We start from the raw sequence: 27,299 nt of genomic DNA on the forward strand, positions 1-27,299 counted from the left end.
ATTAGGGCAAAAACATTACAATAGCAGCGAAATTCGTATAGACGGTGGTTTCAATGACTTGAGGAAATTTCACACTATAAGATGAGATTGTTTCAGTCTTTACTTATTGATATAAGAATATTTACTGGAAGAAATCTCAAAGTCAGTAAATGACTAAAATGACAAATTAACTCTTGGCATAGATCTAAAAAGGGGACCCACAAAATATTCTAATATGCAGATTTATTGACGACACAGATTTCACTGAAAGGAAACACCAAGCTGTAAAAAAAATAGCATCCTCGGGCCTCCCGGTTCTGACAGTCTATTTTCAATTCAAAGCCAATATTGACTTTTTTTGCCCTACTTCTAACCAAATTATTTTATTCGACATTAATTAGCAAAACATTATTATGCGTCAAAATCATATTGCATCTCAATTTTGAAAAAAGTTACCTAAACATGATCTGTTATGAATTGTTGATAACTTTAGGCCAAAATGCTTGCTTAATATCAATTTCAATGTGCTCTCTCAAACAAAAAATTTTTGAATGCATTTAATAAAAAGCCAAAATTTTGTTACCTCGCAAACAGCAACACTAAGAGCGCACTTCTGATAACAAGATTAGCTAAAAAAAATTAGGAAAATATAGTTTTCTATACTGGCTTCTTTAACGAATTCGACTGACTTGATAGGAGTTGTATGCTTATAGCATTAGAAACCGTTGTTTGACGTTCCAACTAATATTTGGGAGCCAATTCCAAAAATTGATGACTGTAGAATATGAAAATGATGTATCAATTTTGCAAGTCTGTATTCTGACGTAAAAGTCTTATATGAGATTTTTTAAAAACTCTCAACAAAGCGTCCGTTTTCTTATTGACCTTTTCCAAGTTTAAGTTCATGATGAAAAGGAGAAATGAAAAAACCTCAAAAATCGGATAAACCAGAAAACTGTGCAAAATTTTTGAGCTGAAATTATCAAAAGAGTGAGCAAATCTAAATTTTGACACAATAACTTTTGAAAAGTCAAAATTTAGCTTTAAGTCAATGAATCCAAGAGCAGGATGTCCTACCAAAAACAGTTTTGTAACATGTAAGCTGATTTTTCAATTGAAACAAAAAGAACCTCCGCATTTTTTGGTTGTTAGGTTTGAAATTATACTGATCAATAGACCCTGATTAGGACGGAATCAATCAGTAGACACACACACTCTATTTTTATCCAAAAAACGTTTGGTGGAATTGGTTTTCCTGAGCTGACAATCTGTAAGTACTAACTCAGCTCATTGATTCAAGAAGCATATTTCACGTAAAAAAAATATCAATTATTTCAAACTATATAAGATTCGTTTCATTTGCTCAGAAATCAAGTGTCAAGAAGAAGCCATCATTTGGCCATCATTTGGCCATCATTTGGCCATCATTTGAAAACATCAACATTGTATACAACTTTCTGACAATATAAAACGCTAACATGTCTCATTCCAACTTTTATAAGGAATTCACATGACATGTTAATTATTACCAGTAGCTGAATAGAGGATGGAGGAAAATTGAAAAATTTTGCTATTCAATTAAAGAAGAACACTGTCCAATTGTAACGGGATTTTTAAAAGATGTTTGGACAGTAGGAACTCTTACACCACTTTCAGAAAATTGTTATACCTTCTCTCTTTAACCAAATAAGTAATTTAAAAACGGTCAAAACTTTTTAAGCAACAACGACTTTGTTAGTCATGTAAATCTAAAATTGAAACTTTCAAGCGTATATTGTCTGAAAGTAAAGCAAATACTGAGGCCAGATCACGCTTCCAAATACGTCACCTCAATCTTGTGATTCAGTGGAATAATATATTAGAAATAACTTAATTGGTTTCAAATTTAGTTTCTTCTTCGGTTCCGGAACACACTTAGCCTTTTACTGCCACTGTGCAGTAAAATTTAATAAAAATTTGTTTATTTGAGTTGCAAAGTTTCTGATAAATACAATCAATTAAGTTGGTGTCCGGAAAACTAGCCGACGTGAATATTATCCGAAAAAAATCATAATTCGAGTTGCAGAAATTATTGCTTGAGATAATTGCTGTAAGCAAACATAAGTGGGGGGCGCAATTATCTAACTCGCTTACACATGAAATTAACGTATTTGGCCTTGCCTGACGGGTCATGGCCATGCCTCAGCTGCCTATGGGTCTTGATATGAATCTATCACAACCGAACAAATCATCACGTCCGCTCTCAAATCTGATTGGTTAATATCTCCTTTTCGGCTAATATTCCATTTGGCTAATTTTCTTTTCGGCTCAATTTCCTTGCACCAATTGAGTTGTTGTTGTTAATCATGGACTAATTTAAATTTTTCGTGGTTTTCGTCTTCCTTGACCGCTACCAACTATAGTATGCATTTACGACACAGAAAAACAAATAACTGAAATCACTGAAAAAGAAACAAATTCTCCAAAACCAGTGAAGGCAACGTAAGCCAAAGGAAAAGTAAGCCGACATAAAAACAAACCGAAAGTTATGCAATAGTTATGTAATCTATCAGATATAATAAATTGTTAACCGTTACAGTCAACACTGCGTATAGTATTATAGTTCATAATGTATTCCAATGCACCAAAGAAACAAAACTACCTCAATTTTTAGACATTGATTAGGTACCGTCCGCAGCGGACCGCTGTCCATGGCCATGCCTCTCATCCGCTGTGGGATGTAATCCGGAAACCACGGGCCGGCTATCGCGGCCCACGGGCCCACCAGAGGCAACTTAAAATAGGGGTATCCCAAAAATTTTTTGGCTGGCTTAAACTCATTTTCAAAATTCGGCTTGCTTGCATATCGGCCTCTTTGAATGCCACCTTCAAAACCATACTGTTACGCGTAAGTTATCAGTGTTTTCAGGTGCTCTTCTGATCACACAAAAGATGACGTTCACATGACAAAAAATTTTTTTAAACAAGACGGTTCATGCAAGTTTGTTGGTGGCTAAAAGAAGTTCCAAAAAACAGATATTCATTGGGAGAAGTTGTGTTAAAATTCCAACTACCAAAAAAATTTTTAAACAGAGATAATTCTCAACACAATTGATTTATTTGTTAAATGTGGAGGGATTTAAGCAACAGAGAATAACCTACTGTAAATTGTATAGGAAGCAAATTCGACATAGATTGACAGAAACATTAAATCGATGAAAACTTGGCTACAAGTCTGAATCCGTTGGAATGGGTTAATGAAATGCTGAAGTTCTAAAAGTAAAATCTAGAGGGTGTAATCAATATTTTTTTGCAAGTTCTGACGTATGAAGTTCTCTTTATTTTTTTTTGTTCTTCCGCACGGGTTAATTATAAAAAGAAGTCAACTTTTAACACCTTATTTGTTATATTGCAATTTTCTATTTCCTGTCTACACTGGCGCGCTCATGTTTGATTAAATCACCATATAAACAAATTTTTTCATGGTGTGAGCTATAAATTACCTTCATTGAATAAAATAATTCATTAACAGAGAAAACGAACAAGAAATTCAGATTTTTCTGAAATGTTAATTTTTTGTAGGATTTTGTTATTTCCCTAGTGGAATTCACTCTGGATTATGAGACGTTTAAAAGCATAAATATGTTTTCCTTATGGATAGGGTGAGTGAATTTGCTGTTTAGCTTTGCAACAAGCTGCACGTTGGCCTATTTTAAAAAGTGTCTCGGCACTTATGTAATCGTTGAAAGACCGCGGGGACAAAATACTACGAACGGGATTCAAAAAAACGTAATTCTCGTTTTGAATTTTTTTTGCTTTACTTTGTTTTGTCATTGATTCAACCTCACTCAATAGACAAAAATATAATTCTAATACATTCATTGACCCCTCAATTTTGAAAAAAAAGAAGAACAAGGCCAAAGTTTGTCAAAAAAAAAAATTAAAACTTTTTTTTGATAAGGTCATTAAAAAAATCTATTTGCCAATGTCTGCATAAACTATAATAGGTTGATTGTATTTAGTCAATAAATCATCGCATAAAATAGAGCCGATAATCCGTCCCTTAAATTGACTGCGATAAATTACTACATTTAAAGAAAAGAATTTCAGAACCCAAAGTTTAGATAAATTGACAACGGATAACTGTGAGTGAACTCCTTGTGTTTCTTAGCTCTCAGATTTTTTTATCAGTTTCAGGGGGCCCGGTTCATCGAAAAAACAGGAACCTCTTCCAGCTCAATAATATGGAGTCAGACCTAAGAAAACATAACTCCAGTAAATTTTTATCCAAAGTAGGAACAACTTTTCTGTTGTCTAGATTTTTTTGCCAATGTTTTATTTGGAAAAAATATAAACAACCAATAATATAAAAAACAAACACCTAAAAGCAACACAAGCAAAATGAATGAGGGACTAATTTTTCCGAAAAACAATTTAAAAAGCATCGACTAATTAAAAACAATAACTATAGACAGATATTGTCTGTTGGATTGAAAATATATCAAGTTCACTTTCAAGTGTTATTGTGTACTAAATTTTTGTTATCGACATCATACAAACAAGATGCTAAACATCCTGAGTTTTGCTTGAAAAAAACTTTCTGTTTAAACTTTCCCCTCTGTTGATAGTTTTAAATTTTGTCATAAAGAAAAAGGCTTTGGAGTATGAAAGTGATGAAAGCGATCATAACAATTTAAAGGAGCAAAAAGTGCATAGTGAACGCCGGATGAAGCTTCGCAACGAGGAATTCATATGAAACTCTTCTGAATGGGATCACGTGGGATGTTCCAGTCCCAAGCTTGCTGTCAACTGCAATCCGGTGTTCCGTTGCCCAAACCATGTCAACTTCTTATCATTTTCAGCTTCGTCTATTTCAAGCAAAACAATCCCACATACAAGAATTTTTACTCACAAAAGTTCTCGGCGCTGCACCTAAATAGATCCCAAAGCAATCCGTTGAACAACCAAATCCTCTCAAACGATTTTTAAGACTTTGCACCCAACAAACGAGAGCTCGAGCAGGTTTATAAAGAAACTTTTCATTGATGATCATACTTCTTTGTGATAAACAGACACAAAATGGACAAAAACTTATCAATTGTTTTCTGAAATTTTGGAATTCTTTTGCTTAAAAGGCAACGTTGTTAGGGTTAAAGCTTTAGACAGGAGCAAATTTTCCTCATCCAATTATCCCATGCGTGATATCATTTTGTGATCAAACCGCTGACTAGGCAGTTTAAAAATTTCGGAAATTTTTCTTGACAAAATTTTCTTGAAGCCAATGCACTGCAAAAAATACAGAGAAAATACTTTAATGGAAAAAAGATGACCTGCAAAAATTAAACATATTCTTCAAAGAAGAAAAAAATATCAAAAACATATTAGTGCGTAACTTTGATAAGGGAACTTCTCTCCTATAATTGAAAACATAATTACAATGGTAGTTAAAAGGGTGGCCATAAAAACCATAGAAGCCACCATCCGTCCAACTACGACACCAAATCATGCAAGCATGTTACAAGATTCGCAGAAAAATCAAGCAACATGGAGAAAGCCTTAATTGAAATATGCCATCAAGCCGAGCACCAAAAAATTCCTGATGAAGCTCTTGAAAAAAAACAAGCGATGATGAAAATTTGGGTTATCAGTTTATTGAATTGAGCACGTTAGTTTGGGATCTCTGCTCGATTGTGATGCTGCCGACAATGAAACTCTACCTCGTAATAGACAAAGAGTTCTTGAAAATATAACGGAAATGCTTCTGATTGAAGTTCTTTCAACCAAACTTTAAACACAAAATCCAACTCTTTGGTAGTCCGAGGATGCTTGTAATGAACCACCCAGCGAAAATCACATCGCCTTCACAATGTACAATACAGCATCACTCCCATTCATTGACTTGATGAGCATCTCGAACAATACGCAAAACTGGAACGCAAATAACGGCAAAGCGGTAGCCTGTTTGAAAAAGCTGCTGCTGTTTTCACGATTTAATCAGATCACCGTCATTCTTGCGGATTCAAAAAATTTTATCTGATTATACAGAACCCCAGAAAACACAGAGCTTGCAAAAATTTAAGAGCAACTGCCACCAAAACTGTAGACGTCTATCGTGTGCTGGTGTATGTCCACGACGGGGAAAATTTCCGTAAATCCTTCCTTAAGGCAAATAAAAAATCTAGCAATCCCCAACGATCCCCCTTTGCAATTCCTAAAAAATTGCAAAAACATTTTCGCAAAAACAAACTTTAATCGTGATTTACAGCAGTTGAACAGCAAAGACATCGGGGAAACTTATGATTCTCCGGTTGTTCTATTGGACGTTGACTGAAAACTTGGAAACTTAATCTGGCCCGTCACTTACGAGTTCCGCGAGTTGTACTCGTTCTCAACCCAAAAGTTTAGACTCAACATCAAGGAAGCACTGGTCACCAAGCCAACCACGCTCTTTCGATCGCTGCTTTCGAGCCTATTGGGATGGAGAATCCTACTAAAATCCATCTTATAGATTAAAGATTTGCACAACAGCAAAAAACCGAAAGACCGCTCAACTTAGTCCGATAAGAACCTGAAAACAAGAGACTCCGTACGTAACCTGAGCATAGAACAAAATTCGCATGATCCGATTATCATTGGATTGTCAATGGATTGGCTCATATGAAAAAAGACTTGAAATGGCTCTCTGGTGAACTAATGAAATGATTCGGCTTGTTGATGACCAAACGGGAAGGCCGTGACGTTTTTTGCAATCAATGCCACATTCGACTTCAAGAGAACACTTTTTGACTGAACTTGCGCAGAAAATTTTGTACCAGCCATAAGTCTTAATTTTCAGATGAGGTTGTTACACTCATATGCGTCGAACTGCAAAGCCAGATATGATTGCAAAGTTGATGCATGAAGTTGAAGTTGAGCTTTCCCTCTCATTTGCTAGCAATAAAGCTGTTTTACAACATATCTGCTCGCACTCATGACTTAGCTAGCTTGATTTGACATCGAAGCAAATATCATATGAGTGTGTTTATTTGGCAGAACTCTCCTCGACTTGAAAATTTTTAATCCGTAGGCCAAGTCATGCCCAAAAGAACCCAAGGAAGCCCTCAACTACTATAGAGGCACTTTAAAATCTAAAACATCACAAACCACCCATTGGAACCTGAAAAGGCGGATTTTGAATCCGCTGTTGTTTACCAGTATCTGCAACACACGTAATAAAAAAGGAACACTATCTCAGAAAAAGACGGTATATACTTTGATGCAATTAACATCCTACAATAACACAGCTAAAAATTCCACACTCCTCCGCAAAGAAGTCGCACTCCTATCTCTCAGACTGCCTTAATTTTAAAAGAGTAACTGAGATTGATCAAATCTATCGTGTTGCCTGTAAGTTTGAAACACAGATCGTGTTTGCGGTAAAATTTTTATACGCTGACCTAATGTTTTTGTTGGGGCTCATTGATCTGCTCATTCGATGAATCATAAAATGAAGCTCTTGGAAACGTGGGAATGGTAGGAAGCAAAGTAGAATTGTCGTAACTGAGAGCACTGGTGCCAAGAATCCATCTATTTGCTTTGCGTTGTACGCTTTCGACTACAATGAAGTCAGGTTTGTTGGTCTTCCATATTGAAGATGCAAAGCTAATAATTGGAACTACATAACTAATAAACGTGTTTTTTGTCAGTTCTGTTTGACAAGTTTTTCTTTAACCCAAAGAGGGTTTTGAGTGCCATTTGCATTGATTTTTGGGATCAATGGCCTTTGAAAAGGAATCAAGGGATCAACGTAATTTAGCTCAGTGCAAGCTGTAGTCGGATGCATTGAGCAGCTGCAGATTGCACATTCAAAAGTTGCTTCGTTTTTTGCAACTTTCACACGTTTTGCTACAGTTATTTGCTGACTTAGAACTTCTTGTGTTTGCCATAGACAAAAATATCGAGGAACAACCCAAGAGAATAAGTTGGAAGGGTGGCTGGAGGGAGATGAGTTCCCAGCCAAAGGAGTCAAGGAACAACCCATGAGCCTAAAGCGCATGATGATGCGAGAAAACTCAGCTTATATAGAAGGGTGTCCTTCTTGGCTTCCTTGCGCTGTACGTGTGACCTTCTTATAGTACCTCGTTTTTTGAAAAGACGTTGGACAAGCTAACAATCAAGGTTTTTAGCTCTTGGTCGTGGAACTGATGAATCTTAGGACACTTTTTAACAATCCTTTCCTGAGACTGCCTAGAAAGACTAAGGATATGAGCCGAGACGTAAACGACAAAATTGCAGTGTTTTCCGTTTATGAAAGATATTGGGAGCTCCTTCACGCTCGCAGAAAACAAAACAATAGAGGTTTGGTAGTTTGTCTAATGCTTCAATGAGCACTTGTTCCGACAATTTTGAAATTGACGGCGTATCCATAGTTACTAGACATGACACAGAAAGGTCATTGATGTTCACTAAAAAAAGTAGGATCAATAACAAGTTTTGGGGCACTCTACTATGAGCACAGAGTTCAGATGAGATGACGTTGCATGTTTCTATTTTTTGTCGTGAAAGTAACTGCAAACAAGAATGAGGCCCGCTTTCTGTGTTCTAAAGATGTACAATTTATTGAGATGCAGCTCGTGCTTTACCTTTTCAAAGGCCTTTTTAAACCCAATGCATATGCTATGTAAATAGGTTATTTTTGAGAATCGTAATTCGGGAAAATTTTGTGCATGTAATGAGTGCGATTATTGATTGTGGGCGTTTTCTGCTGAAACAGTGTTGCATTGGGGACAGTTGAGGTTATAGGGTCAAGTAGAGTTTATCAAAGATCAACTTTTCTGGTATTTCTGAGACTGCGGCTGAAAAACTGATGAAACGATAGTTAGTTGGCTGTATTGCTCTTTCAAGGCTGGCATACATTTGTTGGCGGTTGTGTTGAAAATTTTGTACAATGAACTCGCTATGGAAAAAGCTAACAATTTAAAAACAGTGCTGCTGATTCTGTCGGATCCATTGTTTTTATTGGGTATCTAGGTAATGCACAGTTTACTCAATTTCATGATTACTAAAGCAGAAACTTGTTAGAAAAGCTTCTCTTTGACTTCTGGTAGTGCAAGCCGCTCTGTATTCAGAATATGCGAATACTGATTAAAAGCTAAAATCAAAGAAGTCGAAAATTAAACTTTTTTCTAGATTAGTGTGTGCTAATTGGTTGTCGGATACAATTTCATTTGATACGAAATGAATCTTCGAGAGACTTTCAAAGTGTTCATGTAATTCAGAGAACCTAAATTTTGTGAAAAATTCTTTTTCAAATTCATTCTGATCTTTTAAAAGAGAAACAAATAGGTCGGACTGTGCTCTTTTATTTTTTATTCCTAGAATAGGTTTTGCAGATATGCAGTTTTTAACTTGCAGTGTTAACAATTTTTGATTTTGTGTGAGGACTCTGATGATTCCCATGGTGCGAGCGTTGCGCATTGTTTAATTTTCCTGAAAACGAAGACTTGTACAACATCATAGAACTATTGATACCATTGTTCCACAAGAAAATCCACATTGCGGAAGCAATAGGGACTGAAAGGATGATATTGAAAGATTTCATTCATTCCGTTCCAATTTGCGTGTTGCCAGCAAAAAGTAGCGAATTTAAGTTTCCATTTTGTAGATGTCATACATCATCAATTAATTTAGTGCAGTAAATTTATTATACGATGTACTTATTTTATTTTAGTGTACTTATTCCTGAAAGGCATGTATAGATGTCGAGTGTAGTTCATTGTTATTTCAGGCGCTAGTCTGTTACCTTAAATCCCGCATCGGGAAAATTGTTTTTCATGTTTGTTGTGACTTCTGAGATATCATTTTACTTTCAGTATCACTCTCTTAGTTTTTGCATCTCGCGAACAGTTGCATAAATATTTTATTCTTCACTGGTCGTCTTTACTAGTCAAGTAAACTAGACAAGTATTTATCAAGCAATTCGCTATGCGAATTCATTTATAAACTGTGCTAAGCGCACCCGCCGCGCAAGTTATTAGAGTAGAAACATAATTGTAACTCGCGACTCAAGATCAAGTACATTAGCTCATTTGTGTACGAAAACCTAAAAGCGGACCCCACCTGGCATTGAGCCCTTTTGAGAAAAACCTAGTGCTGATCCCCCACTGAAGTAGGAGCAGTGGCATATGCAGGCTAAATTGGCTCTCCTTGCGAAGGAAAATATTGCTTTAGACACTCTACTGGAACCGAAACCGGAAACAGTACAATTACCACTTGAACCCATCTATGAGAATACAATAACAGGATCGTCGGCACAATCGGAGAGGGAAAGACTAGCAAGGAACGCACAACTGAAAATGAATTGGGAAAATCGCTGCCAGAAACAAATGGAGATAGGAGTCATATGTGGGGACAAATCGTGGGCACAGGCAAACCGAAAAACTGTGCCAATGCTATATCTCATTTTGGTCACCAAGGGAAGACGAATTGTTTGTAACACGAATCCGCACCTCAAGATGGACATCCTAACAACAGCAGAACTTTGGAACATCATGGAGGCCACATTTATCCGCCAACGAAACATTACATTTGATAGGTATATGCTTCTTACTACCAAATGGTCGAAAGGAGAATCTATCGAGCACTTCTTTGGCAAATTGAAGGAATTATCCGAGAATTGTGAACTCGGAAGCCAAGAGGACACTCTGATTAGAGACTTGTCTATTGCAAACATGCAAGACCCAGAAATTCAGAGGGAGTTACTACGAGAAACACTTGAACCAGCTCAAGCTCTGCGTCTGGCCATAAATATTGAACTAGGACAAAGAAATCAACTGCAAATCACAAATTCGCAACCCGCATCGCATGTTAACGCGGTAACTTCCCAACGATCTTTTCGACAACCAAATCAACGGCCAACAACTTCTACCTTCACTCGACCATCAAATCAACTATGCAGAAATTGTGGCTTAACTTGATCAGCAAACCACAAGGACAAGTGTATTGCAAGGGGCAAGACCTGTAATAACTGTGGTTTGCAAAATCATTTTTCACGAGTGTGCCGAAAATCGAAGTCCTCATCAATTAAGCCAACTCGCTCGAATGTTAACTCTGTTGAAGACATCCCAACTGATCAGACGGTGAACGCAATCCAAAAAATGGACTATAACCCCCAATGCGAATCTGAATACGATAGCTCAGATGATAACATGGTCGCCAGCATTGCAAGTAACTCTATACAAATCGAACCAAAGAATACTACGTTACAAATTGGAAATACCCAAGTAGGACTACTCATTGACTCAGGCAGTGTGTGTAGTATCTTGACCGAGTCTCTTGCTGCGGAAATAGTGGACAATTCTCCTCTTGCCCGATGGTTGATGACAACACCCCCTCAGGAACTCAAAACGTTCGCAAATGAACCCATAAATGTTATGGGTATGATACAAGCACCAATAGCAAGCAAGGGGTGGCGAATCGAAGACGCTGAATTTGTGGTAGTTCGTGACGAACTAAGAGCACCAATTCGTTGAGATTTGTTTGACGCTCTCAGAATCTCGGTTACTCAAACCCCAAACTCAATTGAAGGTAGTATGGTCAACGCAATCACACCTCAATGTCCATTCAAAGCTCGCATTGCAAAGCAATTTCCACAACTCATTTCTCGTATTGGTCGGTCAAAAATACATATTGTTAAATCTAATTTTCATAAAATTCTTCAACCAAAACATCAAAAGGGTAGAAGAGTACCCATTAATCTACAAGAACGAGTCAATAGTGAAATTAAAAAACCTCTTGAAGAAGGATAAATAGAAAAACTGAATAACTGTTCTGATCAGTATTTTATTTCACCTATAGTAATTACAGTCAAACGAGATCAAACAATAAAGTTAGCATTGGATTCCAAAGTTCTTAATAAATCTATACACAAAAATAAGTATCAGATGCCGAATTTTGAAACACTTATGGATTCCAAATCACAATTAATAACAGACTATAAAACAGAACAAGCAGATAAAATATACTTCTCTTTTATAGACCTCAAATACGCGTACAGTCAACTGAATCTCCACCCCGAAACTGCTGAACACTGTAATTTCATTATTGTAAGCGGTGATATGACAGGCACGTATCGTTTTAAAACTGGATTTTATGGCCTCACTGACATGCCTGCCGATTTCCAAAAGGCAATGGATTACACGTTAATCGGCCTCAAAAATACATTTTGTTTCTTGGATGACGTCTTAACTGTGAGTAAAGGTTCTGAAGAAGATCATTTTCAACTTGTAGTAGATTGTCTTATGAAACTGGATGCAGATAACCTCCGAATTAATCTCCCTAAATGTCATTTTGCGAAGCAAGAAATCTCCTGGTTAGGCTATAATATTACTCAATCGGGGAAATCACCAATCGAATCTAAACCACTGTCTATTCTGTCACTACAGCCACCTAATACACTTAAAAATTATGTTCCTTCTTAGGCTTAGTCCACTATATTAGTAAATTTATTCCCAATCTAGCTCAACTCTGCCAAGCTTTAAGACACCTCCTTCGTAAATCAACTAAATACATTTGGACTGACGATCACACTACACATTTCATTGCAATAAAAACACGACTAGCAAATCATACAGAAAATATTCACTATAACCCGCAACTCGAAACACGAATTAAATGTGATGCCTCTCGCTCCGGATTCGGAGCAGCACTAGAACAACTAACAGTTGATGGTTGGAAGCCAATCTTTTTTGCATCCAGATTTTTAAATAGTAATGAAGAACGTTATAGTATTAACGAACTGGAACTTCTCGGAGTGGTATGGTCTATAGAATATTTTAAAAATTATCTTTAGGGTAAAGAATTTTCTATTATCACCGATCACCGAGCACTTCTCTCAATTTTGAAAGAACATATATCAAACAAAAGTTTTAATAGTCGTTTATCACGATGGGTTGATCGTCTTTTACTTTACCAGTTTAAAATAGAACACTTGCCAGGCGCAAAGATGGGACTTGTTGATTAAATATCACGTAACCCATATCAACCGGCAAAATATATTTCTAAATACGACGAGGAATTTCTAGTCGCAACATTATCAAGCATACACCCTGATTCAAAATTAATTCAACAAAAACACAACATTTCAGCTCATAAACTTACTAAACTATATCACGATAATGAGTATGAAATACAAAATTCCACCAAACCTACTGATCAAGTATTGAGTATAGATTATGCTAAACCTAAATCCCAAACAAAAGCTAAAAAACCACTCGCTATGCAAAATCATAGCTTGAAACCATTCATAAATCAAAACTTTAATTTTGATAGCGATCCCGCTAAGCGCGTACGCTTAACAAATTATAATTCAGCACTAGCTACGCGAGAAAACCATTCTACTTTGTCCTCTTTTAAAATCAATAATCAGCATAGAGAGCACACCTTGCGCGTACGCTTAACTCAAAATATTAAATTTCTCGCTGATCAAATTTATAATCCAGATTTCAGTCATACTAATCGTATGAATTTTACTAGTGCACATGCTAGGCGAGTACATTTAACTCAAAATCAATTAGTATCTGCACAATCATATCATACTCCAAAAGTAACCACTCCCAAATACACTAACTTTAATCCTGATTTCGCAGCGCGAGTACGCTTTCCTCATAGCAAATTAACACCCGCAGGGCATAATACCCTATTAAGTAATCAACAGAATATATCACATAGTTCAAACGCCTCTTTTGCAATGCATGTTAACAATTACCAAAATAGATCTCAATTTGCGCCGCATAGTCTACCTATTGTAACTACACCACTACAAATTGAGTCTCAAATACTGGAAATAAGTCACTCGCTTACCAAAATAAGCCCCAATTTACTCAACTAAATCACTCTCACTTGTCAATCACAAATAAGCCTCACATTCCTACCTTATTTAGTTCTTCAAACTCACATATTTTAAATAATTCACGTGCTCAATTGACAAACAATAAAAAGTCGCTTTTTGCTCAAATTCTACCTGATATTCAGTTGTCTTCCTCTTTGTCAATTAATTTAATTGAAAAATCTAAAACCTCATCCAAATTGAGTCAGCAAGCATCATCTATGAAAAGAAAATCAGCCTCAACTCGAGCAAATAGAGCTTCGCCTCGCGTATCTTTCACTGACAACCCAACAATCATTACGCCGCGCCGATGCTCCTCGCATTCCAACCTCAGCACCCCACTCACGGATAGTCCCCAAGTGATTTCATTTGAGAAAGTGGTAGGCAGAGTATTAAACAAAGGGTTGATTGCCTCCCAGACAAGCAAGGACGCCGTTCTAAAAGAGGTTCGGGATTGCATCAACAGGTCAGATGAGGAACAACTCAAAGCTCTCAACCCAAATTTCCACAGCTATTGGCGTGATCTTCAAGTCAGTAGCGGGTGCGTATGCTTGGATGAGAAGGTGGCCATCCCGAACGCCCTCAAAGATGCACTAATCGAGGATCTGCACGCGAGTCACCCGGGCAGCTGGGGAATGGTATGTATGGCCCAGCACTGCTGGTGGCCATACATAAATCGTGACCTGCTAGTCAAAACCATATAGTGCAATTCTTGCACTGCCATCGGTAAAAATATAAAACCTGTTATTCCTGCCAAACAATTCAAAGCACATACACCATGTATAGTCCCAAATCAAGAAATACAAATAGATTTTGCAGGACCTATAAATAACGAAAAAGAACATGAAATTCATATTTTAACATGTATTGATAGATTTTCGAAATACCCTTCTGCAGAAATCTTTGAAAACGCGAATGCATCGAAGGTAATGAAATTTTTGGATAATTATATACATACTCATGGAGTCCCCCGTTCTTTAAGAATAGATCAGGCTCGTTGCCTTATAGGTAATCAAGTAAAGAACTTCTGTACGAAAAACAATATTACTTTAATACCAGCACCGGCAAATTACCATCGCGCAATAGGCTTAGTGGAAAGACTTATTAGTACAATAAAACAACGCTTAGCAAGTATAAAAGAGGCAAACAAAGAATTAAGTTCTTTCACCGTTAAAGCCGCATTAAAATCAATTATATACCAGCTCCGCATATGCAAACATAAAACAACTAAGCTTTCGCCATTCGAATCACATTTTGGGCGCAAAGCAAATACACCGCTTAGCAATATAAGTACAAAACCAAATTCGTCTGATTTAAGTTATGAAAAATTTTGAATCATTATTTAGATGAAGAAACGGTTACGCCTAACGAATTGTTGCCTGAAGAGCACTGGGGAAATGATTGCAGCGATGATGAAAAAGAACGTAAGATGTGCAAGGCTACAAGAGATGCCACCACTCGTGAACGACTCGCTGCTGATAACGAGTCTCGATTTCTCCGCACTACCAAAGCACATCGAGCAATTCCACTAAAAGAACATGCCGTGCAGATAAACATTGCTCGAAAGAAGCATGCTCACAAGTGGTCCAAAAAGAATCTTGACAGGCTGTAAGAGGTATTGGCCCCAGGATCTGTCGTTCAAAAAACGGACCAATATACCTCAGTAATAAGCGAGCCTGGAAAAGTAGAGGTAACAGTTCGCAATAGCGATATTGCAAAATTTGGTACCCGCGAAGAACGTAAGACAAAACTCATGGAGTACGTGAATCGTAGACGACGCATCCACGAAAAATCAACAGAGGCTAAAATATTTAGCCACATCAAAGAGTCGACCCGTATACAAAAAGGAGACCGTAAGATGAAACACCGTAAACGGGAAACGGGGACGGGGAGGGGTGTATCATCCACTAAATCAAATATTGCTCGTGCGATGCGTGTACGCATGCCCAAAATACCAGAAAATTTCGCACCGCAAGAATTACCCGCTATTTAAGACAATGCTCCCGAACAGAAAATTACAACTACTGAAGTGTTAATTGCTCCTCCTCCAACAAATAAACAATTAGAATAGGCCATCGCATCTACATCGGCCCCAGCAGCAGCCCTACAACAAGTTCAGTCACGAACTCCAAAAAGGACCTGGAAAAGTCCAAAATGTTATGGCTACGATATGGAAAAACGATACCCAAATTTTGTTCAGCCTCGAAGAAAGCGACGGGCAGGCGATGTTGAGTCAGTACAACCTTCGATAGTGCAAAAAATTGTGGATACTGCATCGCGAGTTGAACCAATCGAAAATGAGTTCCCCTCGCCTATCGTTGGACAAGTATCCCCAACAGATCCTCGCATCCGACCAGCGGATCACACTTCGTCAAATGAACTCATAATTGATGAAAAAGATTTGTAAAAACTTTGAAAAGCTAAAACTCGATATATTATTATATATGACTAGCTTTGATAACCAGTATATTTATTGTTGATAACTATTTAACCGGTGAATAAGTATTAATTTTATCCATATTGTTATTAAAATTTTATTCTGCGCAATTTTAATTCTCATTAAAGACGGAGAAATTTCATACATCACCAATTAATTTAGTGCAGTAAATTTATTATACGATGTACTTATTTTATTTTAGTGTACTTATTCCTGGAGGGCATGTATAGAAGTCGAGTGTAGTTCATTGTTATTTCATGCGCTAGTCTGTTACCTTAATTCCCGCATCGGGAAAATTGTTGTTCATGTTTGTTGTGACTTCTGAAATATCATTTTACTTTCAGTATCACTCTCTTAGTTTTTGCACCTCGCGAACAGTTGTATAATTAACTTATTCTTCACTAGTGGTCTTTACTAGTCAAGTACACTAGACAAGTACTTATCAAGCGATTCGCTAAGCGAATTCATTTATAAACTGAGCTAAGCGCACCCGCAGCGCAAGTTAGCAAAATAGAAACATAATTGTATCTCACGACTCAAGATCAAGTACATAATCTCATTTGTGTACGACAGTAGGCTAGCCCTTTTATGGTTAGCGCTGTTTTCAGCCAAATCTTAAAACAGTTAGGAAGGTGGTCAGATGAATTGAGGTTCGCAGGAAGTTGTCAGCTGTAATGCAAGTGAGTTTTTGAGTTGGGTGTGGATGAAGAATGTGCAGCATTTTTTCCATTTCAGCGCGTATTTTTTGTTCAAAACTAAGCGTTGAGAGTCCGCCCAAAAGAATTTTTTCATCAGAAAATGTTGATTTTGGCTAATTCTTTTTGGTTTGCGTGAAGTTGATAATCAACTAGTATTAAAACAAGAGGGGCACCAAAATTTCTCATTTCTTCAATTTCATGAACGATAGAAGCTCAACTAATTTGCATGTATCTCAACTGAACAAACTACCCTGGTGTACAGTAAATGAAGCAGATAACCAGTGGATTTTACTAAGGTAATTCACAAGAGGGAATGGTTTCGGATGTAGCTATTAACTCTCCTCCATGCCTTAAAATTCCATTATTGCTCATTCTGTTTTTTTTTCTGAAGATATCACAACGCGGTATGGAAAGACTTGGATTGTGGATGGTTTCTGTTAAATGTTTCTGTAAGGCACAGAACTTTGTACTGATTTGATAAACGAATGGCATTTGAGAAATTTGTTCGTCTGGTACTCAAGTAAACTGCGCTTGTTCTAAACAAGAATTTCAATAAACACTGAGATTCAGTCTTCTGGTTGTTCAGATTCAGTTGAAATGCCTTCGTTGCATTTATCATTTTTACGGACAAAGAGTCAGCCATATCAACTTCGCCTGCTGTTGGGATCAGAGCCCAGAATGATTATTCCCACCTTCCTACTTGTTATTTATTTTATAGTTCAGATTACTCCCTAAATAGTTGTCGACTGGGTAAGATTGGTTGCGTGAATGTCTCGAGTTTTTTGCAGATGAAAAGATAAGTATTGTTGGTTTTTCCATAATCGCAAAATTGGACAAAACGAAGGATGTGGTTAATCTCAGTTTTTACTTCAATATGAGCTATTTTCTTTTGGACCTTGTCATACATCATAAATTAATTCAGTGCAGTAAATTTATTATACGATGTACTTAATTTATTTAGTGTACTTATTCCTGAGGGGCATGTGTACAAGTCAATGTTATTTCACATGCTAGTCTGTTGTTCCCATCTCCCATAGCGGGAAATTATTGTTCACGTTTGTTATGACTTCTGGAATATCAGTTGCCTTAATTTTCATTCTCTTAGTTTTGCACTTCGCGTACAGTTGCTCAATTTAACTTATTCTTCATTAACTGTCTTTACGGATCAATTAAAGTAGACGAATAGTCACCAAGCGATTCGCTAAGCGGATTCATTTAGAAATTGTGTAAAGCGCACTCACCGCGCAAGTAGGACATAAAATATAAACGCAACTCGCGACTCAAGATTAAGTACGCAATCTCAATTGCGTACGACATGGCGCATTCAGCAACTCAGAAACGGACCCCACTTGGCATTGAGCCATTTTGGGATAAACCTAGTGTAGACCCTCCGCTGGGAAAAGTGGCAGATGCAGGCTAAGTTAGCTCTTTTTGCGAATGAAAATATTACCCTAGACACTTTGTTGGAACCAAAACCCGAAACAGTGCAACTACCACTTGAAACGATCTATGAGGATACGATAACAGGATCATCGGCACAGTCGGAGAGGGAAAGATTGGCGAGGAACGCTCAATCAAAAATGAAGTGGGAAAATCGGTGTCAGAGACAACTGGAAATAGGAATAATGTGCGGAGACAAACCATGGGCACAGGCCAATCGAAAGACTGTGTCAATGCTATATGTCAGTTTGGGCACTGAAGGACGTCGAATTGTTTGTAGCCAAAACCCACACCTCAAGATGGACAGTCTCTTAACAGCAGACCTTTGGACAATCATGGAAGCAGCATTTATTCGTCAGCGCAAAATCACATTTGATAGGTACGTACTTCTCACCACAAAACAGACAAGAGGAGAATCTATCGAACATTTCTTTGGAAAATTGAAAGAACTTTCTGAAAATTGTGACCCCGGGAGTCAAGAAGATACTCTTATCAGAGACTTATTTATTGCAAATATGTTAGATCCGAAAATTCAACGGGAATTGTTGCAAGAAACTCTAGAACCAGCCCAAGCATTACGTTTGGCCATAAATATGGAATTAGGTCAAAGAAACCAACTACAAATTACAAACTCGCAATCTGTTCCGCAAGTTAATGCAGTAATTCCTCAACGATCTTTTCGACCACCGAATCAACGGCCGACTACATCTAGTTTTCCTCGATCACCAAATCAACTCTGCAGAAACTGTGGTTTAACTTGGTCAGCTAATTATAAAGTCAAGTGTATTGCGAGAGGCAAGACTTTCAATAACTGTGGTCTCCAAAATCAATTTTCGCGAGTGTGCAGGAAACCGAAGTCGTCATCAAATAAACCCGCCCGATCTAATGTTAACTCTGTTGAAGAAACTCCAACTGACCAAACGGTAAACGCCATACAAAATATGAATTATAACTCGCAATGCGAATCAGACTACGGTAGCTCAGATGACAATATGGTCGCTAGCATCGCAAGTAACGCAATACAGATCGAACCAAAGAACACCATCTTACAAATTGGTAATACCCACGTTGGACTTCTCATTGATTCAGGCAGTGTATGCACTATTTTACCCGAGTCTCTTGCTTCGGAGATTGTGGAAAATTCTCCAGTTGCTAGTTGGCTGATGATAGCGCCTCCCCAGGAACTCAAAACATTTTCAAACGAACCCATAAACGTGACGGGTATGATACAGGCACCAATTGCGAGCAATGGATGGCGACTTGAAGAAGCTGCATTTAAGGTAGTCCGTGACGTGCTAAAACCACTAGTGGGTAGAGATCTATTTGACGCTCTCGGAATATCAGTAACTCAAATCCCAAAAAATGAAGGTAGTATGGTCAACACTATCACATCTCAATGTCCATTTAAAACACGTATTGCAAAACAATTTCCTCAACTTATTACACGTATTGGTCGCTCAAAAATACACATTGTTAAATCTAAATTCCATCGAAATTTTCAGCCAAAACACCAAAATGGTAGAAGAGTACCCATTAATTTAAAAGAACGAGTAAATAATGAAATTAAAAAAAACTTCTTGAAGAGGGACATATAGAAAAACTGAATAACTGTTCTGACCAAAACTTTATTTCACCTATTGTAATCACAGTCAAACAAGATTAAACCATAAAGTTAGCATTAGATTCTAAAACTCTTAATAAAGCAATACACAAGAACAAATATCAGATGCCAAATATTGAAACACTTATGGATTCCATATCACAAATAATCACAAACTACAAAACAGAACCAGCGGAACAAATATTTTTCTCTACTACAGATCTTAAGTATACATACAGCCAACTAAACCTACACCCTGAAACTGCTAAACACTGTAATTTTAATATTGTAAGTGGTGACATGACAGGCACATATCGATTCAAAACGGGATTTTACGCTCTTACAGACATGCCTGCCGAGTTTCAGAAGGCAATGGATTACAGCTTTATTGGTTTTAAAACTAAATTTTGTTTCCTAGACGACATCTTAATTGTAAGTAAAGGTTCTGAAGATAATCACTTCCAACTTGTATTAGATTGTCTTAAAAAACTGGACGCAGATAATCTTCGAATTAACCTTCCTAAATGCCACTTTGGGAAGCAAAAAATTTCCTGGTTAGGATATAATATAACTCCATCTGGGATATCGCCACTCGAATCTAAAACATCCTCTATTATGTCATTGCAACCACCTAATACACTTAAAAAATTACGCTCATTTCTCGGTTCAGGCCACTATATTAGTAAATTTATTCCCAATCTAGCTCAACTCTGCCATCTTTTAGGACCTCTACTTCGTAAGTCAACTAAATACATTTAGACTGACGCTCATACGCTACATTTTTATGCCATAAAAACTCGCATAGCAAATCATACAGAAAACATTCACTATAACCCCCAACTCGAAACACGAATCAAATGTGATGCTTCTCGTTCCGGATTGGGAGCAGCACTAGAACAACTAACAGTTGATGGTTGGAAGCCAATCTTTTTTGCATCCAGATTTTTAAATAGTAATGAAGAACGTTATAGTATTAACGAATTAGAACTACTTGGGGTAGTATGGTCCATAGAATTTTTTAAAAATTATTTAGATGGTAAAGAATTCACTGTTATCACTGATCACCGCGCATTACTTTCCATTTTAAAAGAACATCGATCAAATAAAAGTTACAATAGTAGGTTATCACGATGGGTTGATCGTCTTCTGCCTTATCAATTCTCAATAGAGCATCTACCTGGCGCGAAGATGGGACTAGTTGATTACATATCTCGAAATCCATATCAACCAGCAAAAAGTGTTTCCAAATATGATGAGGAATTTTTAGTTGCAACGTTATCAAGCATACATTCTGATGCTCAATTACTTCAACGAAAACACAACCTCTTGGCTCATTCACCTCATAAATTATATATTGATAATGATGGTGAAAATAAAAATTCCACCACTAATACTGAACAAGTTTTAACTATAGATTACGTAACACCAAATCCTCAGACAAAAATTCATGAATTACTCGCCCCGCGAAACAATAATTCAAAATTATGTTCAAAACAAACTTCTAATTTAGACATAAAGTCCGCCCAGCGTGTACGCTTAACAACTGTTAGTTCAAATCTCGCGGCGCGAAAATACAACTCTAATGTAACCTCCCTTAAATTCAATCATCAGTATAGTAAACACGCCTCGCGCGTACACTTAACCGATAATACTAAATCATTCGCGGATCAATAACATAACTCATTTTTTCATTCCACTAATAGTAATAATTGTACTAGTGCACATGGTCAGCGAGTACATTCAACTCAAAATGATTCCGTATTCGCACATACATATCCTACTTCAAAAGTCAACACTTCTAAATTAATTAACATCACTTCCGATCTCGCATCGCGAGTACGCTTTTCTTTTAACAAATTAACACCCGCCAGGCATAATACTTTATTAAATACTCAAAAGACTCAAATGCATTCCTCAGATGCCTCTTTTGCAAAGCAAGTTACTAAATACCCAATTCATTCTAAATTTGCGTCACATAGTCTACCATTTACAACTAATGCTGTACAAATTGAGCCTCAAATGCTTGTAAAAACAAGAAAAGCGTCACTCGCTTACCAAAATACTTCCAAATTTGCTCCAATAAGTCGCTCTCACTTGTCAATCAAAAATCAGCCTCAAATTTCTACCTCTTTCAGTAAGCCACACTCAAATACTTTAAATAACTCACGTGCTCAATTAACAAACAACAAACAAGTGCTTTTTGCCCAAACTCAACCTGAAATTCAGTCGTCTTCCTCTTTGTCAATTAATTTAATTGAAAAAACTCAACTCTCATCAACAATGAGTCAACAAGCTTCATCTCTAAAGGGAAAATTAATCTCCTCCCGACCAACAAGAGCTTCGCCCCGCGTATCGTTTTCAGACAATGCAACCACAAGTACGCCACGCAGATCCTCCTCTCATTCAAATCTATGCACCCCACTAACGGATAGCCCCCAAGTAATGTCTTTTGAGAGAGTGGTGGGAAAAATGTTCAGCAAAGGGTTAATCGCATCACTCACAAGCAAGGATGCAGCTCTGAAGGAGGTTCGGGACTGTATAATACGGGGAGATGAAGAACGACTAAAGCCCCTCAACCCGTATCTCCATAGCTATTGGCGGGACCTTCATGTGACTGGTGGGTGTGTTTGTATGGACGAGAAGGTGGCCAATCCGAATGCGCTCAAAGATGCCCTCATTGACGATTTGTATGCGAGTCACCCAGGTAGCTGGGGGATGGTATGTATGGCTCAGCACTGCTGGTGGCCATACATGAATCGTGATTTGCTTGTCAAAGCAATAGAGTGCAAATCTTGCACTGCTATCGGTAAAAATTTAAAATCTGTTATTCCCGCAAAACAATTTAAAGCACATACACCATGTATAGTTCCGAACCAAGAAATGCAAATAGATTTTGCAGGGCCCATTAATAACGAAAAAGAACATGAAATATACATTTTAACATGTTTTGATAGATTTTCAAAATATCCATCTGCAGAATTTGTTGATAATGCAAATTCCTCGAATGTCATAAAATTCTCAGATAACTATATACAAATTCATGGAGTTCCTCGTTCCTTAAGAATAGACCAAGCTCGTTGTCTTGTAGGTAACCATGTAAAAAAATTTTGTATAAAAAAAATATCACACTAATACCAGCTCCGGCAAACGATCATCGTGCAATAGGTTTAGTTGAAAGACTTATTGGTACTATTAAACAACGCTTGGCATGTATAAAAGAAGCCAAAAAGGAATTAAATTCGTTCACCATTAAAGCAGCATTAAAATCAATTATATACCAGCTTCGCATATGTAAACATAAAACAACTAAGCTTTCGCCATTCGAATCTCACTTTGGGCGTAAAGCCAATACACCACTTAGTAATATAAGTACTAAACCAAAATCATCTGATCTAAGTTTTGAAAAAATTTTGAATCATTATTTAGATGAAGAAACTGTAACCCCTAATGAATTGTTGCCGGAGGAACACTGGGGAAACAGCCGGAGCGACGACGAAATTGAACGCAATATGTGTAAAGCGACAAAGGAAGCCAGCACTCGCGAACGGCTAGCAACCGATAATGAATCCTGTTTCATTCGCACCACGCAAGCGCATCGTCCACTTCCTCTGAAAGAACACGCCGTACAGTTAAACGTTGCCCGAAAGAAACATCTTCATAAAAGATCCAAGAAAAATTTGGATGGTTTGTATGAGGTGTTGGCCCCAGGATCGGTGGTACAAAAGACCGATCAATACACTTCTGTCATTCGCGAACCGGGGAAGATGGAAGTAACAGTGCGCAATAGTGATATTGCGAAATTTGGTACTCGGGAAGAACGAAAAACCAAATTAACTGAACATATTAACCGTCGAGGGCCCCGCACGCACAAGAAGACAACTGAGGCTAAGATACTAAGCCACATCAAAGAATGTACCCCCATACAAAAAGGAGACCGAAAAATGAAGCATCGCAAACGAGAAACTGGTAGCGGTGTATCCTCAAACAAATCCAACATTGCTCGCGCAATGCAAGTACGTATGCCTAAAGTACCGGAAAATTTCGCTCCCCAAGTAATACCCAAAATTCCAAAGGCTGCTCCCGAACAGCAAATTATAACTGGAGAAGTATTAATTGCACCCCCTCCTACAAATAATCAACCAGAAGTACTCTTATCATCTCCTTCGGTTCCAACAACAACATTACCACATATACTGACAAGAGCAACAAAGCGGACTAGAAAAAGTCCTAATTATTATGGATACCATAAAGAAAACTCATCTGGTGACTCCACTAATTCGTGTCCCCGAACTTTGCTCCACCTCGTAGGAAACGACGCGTAGGAGATATTGAATCGATACAACCTTCGGTTGTACAAACAATTGTTGATACAGCTACGCGGGTTGAACCTATAGCAAACGACTTTCCCTCGCCTATCATAGGACAGATGTCACCGACAGACCCCGTATACGACCAGCAGATCACAGCCAACAAAAATGAGCTAATCATTGAAGAAGAAGACATGTCAAAACTCTGATTAACTAAAACTTGATACATTATTATTTATGACTAGCTATGATAACCAGTAAATATATTGTTGATACTATTTAACCGGTGAATAGGTATTAATATTATTCATATTGTTATTAAAATTTTATTTTACGCAATTTTAATTTTCATTGAAGCGGGAGAATTGTCATACATCATAAATTAATTCAGTGCTGTAAATTTATTATACGATGTACTTAATTTATTTAGTGTACTTATTCCTGAGGGGCATGTGTACAAGTCAATGTTATTTCACATGCTAGTCTGTTGTTCCCATCTCCCATAGCGGGAAATTAATGTTCACGTTTGTTATGACTTCTGGAATACCAGTTGCCTTAATTTTTATTCTCTTAGTTTTGCACTTCGCGTACAGTTGCTCAATTTAACTTATTCTTCATTAACTGTCTTTACGGATCAAGTAAAGTAGACGAATAGTCACCAAGCGATTCGCTAAGCGGATTCATTTAGAAATTGTGTAAAGCGCACTCGCCGCGCAAGTAGGACATAAAATATAAACGCAACTCACGACTCAAGATTAAGTACGCAATCTCAATTGCGTACGACAGACCTGATCCAGATCTTTTTCTTGATAATATCTATAGCTCTTGTTAACGCTTTCAAGTAATCCTTCATTTCTGAGGCTGGTTCTGGTTGGAAATTGAATTGTGTTTTTGGAAGTCTGGAGTGCTTTTATTTCATATACGGTTTCCTTGAAGTCGCTCATTTCAACATCAATTTTTTAATTTTGTTTTGCTTCCCGTTTACCGAGAAAGAGCACCAGATTTTCAATTTGCTCGGATTTTTTCTCTCTCACACAGTGGTTACAAAGCCACTTTTGAATGTGCAGCCTGCAGCTGCTCAGTGCATCTGGCAATAGCCTGTACAGAGCTAAATTACGTAGGCCTTGATGAGAATCAAGGCCCACGTAATTTAGCTCAGTACAAGCTGTTGTCAGATGCATTGAGCAGCCGCATGTATCACATTCAAAAGTGACTACGTTTTTTAAAATTTTTGCACGTTTTGCTACATTTTTTTGCTGACTTTGAACTTCTTGTGTTTGCCATAGACAAAAAACTCGAGGAACAACCCAAGAGAATATGTTGGAAGGGTGGCTGGAGGGAGATGAGTTCCCAGCCAAAGGAGTCAAGGAACAACCCATGAGCCTAAAGCGCATGATGATGCGAGAAAACTCAGCTTATATAGAAGGGTGTCCTTCTTGGCTTCCTTGCGCTGTACGTGTGACCTTCTTATAGTACCTCGTTTTTTGAAAAGACGTTGGACAAGCTAACAATCAAGGTTTTTAGCTCTTGGTCGTGGGACTGCGACACTTTTCAACGATCGCTTCCTGAGACTGCTTAGAAAGGCTAAGGATATGTGCCGAGAGGTAAACAACAAAATTGCAGTGTTCTCCGTTTATGAAAGATATTGGGAGCTCCTTCACGCTCGCAGTAGACAATACAATAGGGGTATGGTAGTTTGTCTAATTTTTCAATGAGATCATCAATTTTAAGTGGCCTTTTTGGTTGGTTTTGTATTATGGCATATCGTAGTACTGATGATGTCGTTCCAGCGTTTTAACTTTTTGTCTTTCTGCTCCTTGGACTGAAGATAACTAGTGGTTTTTTTTCCACTCAATGACTGAGCCTAGGAATAAACAATATCATCATGATCAGCACTGTCTTCCGATGGGAGGGCTTCAATAGAGTAATATAGGGAACTTGTACCTATAATTTTAAAAATGTAGTGGGAGAGAAATGAATAAATTAAACAAAGGAAATTAAAATTGACTAAATTGCAGGGTCGAGATGATGTACAGGCTTGGGGAGGTACATCCGGAAACGCCAGTTGGGTTGAAGTAAATCTGGTTCCAGAAGATTGTTGCTATCTGTAAACAACGATGGTATCACCACGGCTGCCCCGAGATTCTTTTTTCTAACTGAAAAACCTTAAATATCTTTGTGTTAATTGGTTGCATGTTCATAACAGTCTTCTCGGTTTCCTTGAGCTGAGAGCAAAACGCAAGAACAAATCGATGACCCAATTGTATTAAATCTGTTCAGATAATTTTTAACAGTTTTGGCGTCTGAATTTAACTTTTCTTCGACCGCGGGTCTGTGATGCGCGCCACGAAGACCTTTAAAATTTTCGTTTTCGTTAATTGTAACCTTTTTGACGTCAGCTGCTTACGAATCTCATTTCAATAAAAAAGAGAATAACAACTGCAGCGATGTAACTTTAGTTTCGGATACTTCAAGTTTACTACCACTAAGGAACTGCATATGCCACAAAATGTTTTTCCGGGTGGCTTTCCAAAGAATATTGTAAGCTTGATGGGAGAACTTGTCACAGCTACAGTGAGCTTTTACACTATTACTTATTACTTGGCGTTAATAATTTTGTCCTTCTTCAGGCAACCAGACCTGACAAATAAACTGTGCTTGTTCACAATCTTCGACAGGTTTGAGGGACGTATTGCTTTGCGAAAGAACGTCAGTATAATCTTTAAGAACTCTTAGTTAGAAAGTTGATTCCAATTTGCTGTTGCTAAGGCAGCTTGCTCCAATAAAAGCTTACTATAATAATAATATAATCTATTTTTACCACGTCATCGATTTCGAAAAGTCGAAATAGGACATTTCATTAATAAGAAAACTTTGATTTTGTTTTGGCCCCCAGCTGAGTGGGCATATAACTAATAGGTAAAAGACTGAAAACCTTTTGAAATATTTTTGTTTAAATATGATTTGCTTAGTGTTGAATATCCAAAAGTTGCAA

General features: G+C 37.5%; 2 protein-coding genes across 2 annotated transcripts in view; one reads left to right on the forward strand and one right to left on the reverse strand.

The window, feature by feature from the left end:
- LOC142350648 (uncharacterized) overlaps window positions 1-27,299 on the reverse strand; it is a 626,363-nt gene that overhangs the window by 377,449 nt on the left and 221,615 nt on the right. The gene's annotated exons all lie outside the window — the stretch shown is intronic.
- The window catches only part of LOC142341676 (splicing factor 3B subunit 2-like), a 542,910-nt gene that overhangs the window by 347,384 nt on the left and 168,227 nt on the right, over window positions 1-27,299 (forward strand). The gene's annotated exons all lie outside the window — the stretch shown is intronic.

This window comes from Convolutriloba macropyga, chromosome 1, assembly GCF_964194025.1.
Source record: "Convolutriloba macropyga chromosome 1, txConMacr16.3, whole genome shotgun sequence".
Classification (NCBI taxonomy): domain Eukaryota; kingdom Metazoa; phylum Xenacoelomorpha; order Acoela; family Convolutidae; genus Convolutriloba; species Convolutriloba macropyga.